Here is a 1,866-nt window from a genome sequence, read left to right on the forward strand (position 1 = left end):
ATATCTTTTTTAAAAACTTTTTTATTGATTCTTTGTGAATTTCACATCATATACACCAGTCCCACTCCCTGTCCCTTCATATCTGCCTTCTGCCCTGGTAACCTTCCCCACCAGAGGAAAACAGAAAATAAAAGAGATAGATAGATAGATAGATAGATAGATAGATAGATAGATAGATAGATAGATAGATAGATGTATATACATATACACACACACATACATACATCTCACAGTGAAAGCTGCAGTTCATCACTGTTTGTCACACATTATACCCTTTTGTCCACATGTCTTTTTTTTTAATTTTGTAATTATATTTATGTACAGAAAACTTAGTGTACATTTAACCCAGTTTAGTGGTGAGTTCTTTAGCCTTTGCCTTTTCCAGCTTGAAAATGCTAGCCACAGACTTAGGACCCAGGACGTTGCCTCTGTAATGGCAGCGGATCTCGTCATATCTATCATTATAATTGGTTCGAATAGCTTCCACCAGCTTAGCCAGAGCACCCTTGTCTCCCGAGTTAACCTGTGTGAAGGCAACAGCGGTGCATGTCTTCCTGTGGACCAGGCGCCCCAGCCTGGCCTTTCCTTGATGATGCAGTAGGGCACCCCCATCTTTCAACAGAGGGCAGGCAGGAAAACCACCAGCTCAATGGGGTGTACATCATGGGCATCGCCACCAGCTGAGCCTTCTTGTTCTCCACCAAGGTGGTGACTGTATTGACCCCTGCTCAGAGGATAGGTGGTCTCTTAGTTGGAACATCCCCTTTGCCAGCAACTTTCTCCTCAGCACAGGCCAGCAGCCTTTGCTTTTTTTCTCTTGTTTTGTCTCTGGCCTGTACTTGTGGGCAAGCCGAGTCGATGTTTGCCTGTCCATGGCCTGGGGGAACTGGTTAACGGCAGGAGGTACTTTGAGCCACTTATAGAGGATGGCTCTTTGCTGCTGCAGACTGATGTAGTGGGGCCATTTGACAAAGCGTGTTAGATCTCTTTTGGGCTGGATGTCCTGCCCTGTGCCAAAGTTCTTGGACCTTTTCTCAAACAAAGGATTGACCACCTTTCAGCCAGGGGCTAGGGCCACCTTCTTCCCCTTGGCCTTCTTTCCTTTGGGCATCTTGCTTGGCTGGAGGAGAGAGATTGTCCACACGTCTTTACTTGCAAATGTTCACGTCAATGAGTCATTGATCTGGTTTGAGTCCTCTGGCTTCTACTACACCATCAATGCTGGGTCCATATTGGGACGCCTCTCAGATATCCTGTTATTGCCCTGTGTTTTGAAGATCCTGCAGCTCTAGCACTACAGGACCTATCCTTCATAGGCCCCAGCAGTTCACAGATGGGGTAGATGCTCTGGTGGGCTGGCTCAGAACCCTGGATCTGGGCCTATGTAGAAGATGAGTTGGCCAGAACACCCACTCTCCTGTGCCTGCACAGCAGAGCACCATCTCCAGTAGGGCCATCTCTCTAATCTGCCACAGGTGATAAAGTACTGGGGGTTGGGGACAGTGACTTATTTTGTCATTGAACCATCATTATTTAGTTGTTTCAAATTATCTGTACTGCAACGTTTTGTGTTTTTCTTTTGTTTCATCTTCATTTGGATCCTTTAACAAAAGTGTGTGTGTGTGTGTGTGTGTGTGTGTGTGTGTGTGTGTGTGTGTGTGTGTGTGTGTGTCCATGAAAAAGGACATGGGATCCTGCTCTACCATGCTCTGACTTATTCCCTTGAGATAGAATCTGTCCCTGAGTGAGGCTAGCAGTCAGCAAGACCCAGTGACCCTCGTGTTTCCTACCCAATAGTGTTGCTGTCAGAGTCACTAACATGGCTGTGGTGGGTTGAATAAGTATGGCCCCCATAAACTCATGTAT

At 46.3% G+C, this 1,866-nt stretch overlaps 1 pseudogene; it reads right to left on the reverse strand.

Moving 5' to 3' along the window:
- Positions 1-340: 340 nt before the first annotated feature.
- Positions 341-1,111, reverse strand: LOC116902129 (annotated as a pseudogene).
- Between the last annotated feature and the right edge of the window lie 755 nt (positions 1,112-1,866).

Source organism: Rattus rattus, chromosome 1 (assembly GCF_011064425.1).
Source record: "Rattus rattus isolate New Zealand chromosome 1, Rrattus_CSIRO_v1, whole genome shotgun sequence".
Taxonomy (NCBI): domain Eukaryota; kingdom Metazoa; phylum Chordata; class Mammalia; order Rodentia; family Muridae; genus Rattus; species Rattus rattus.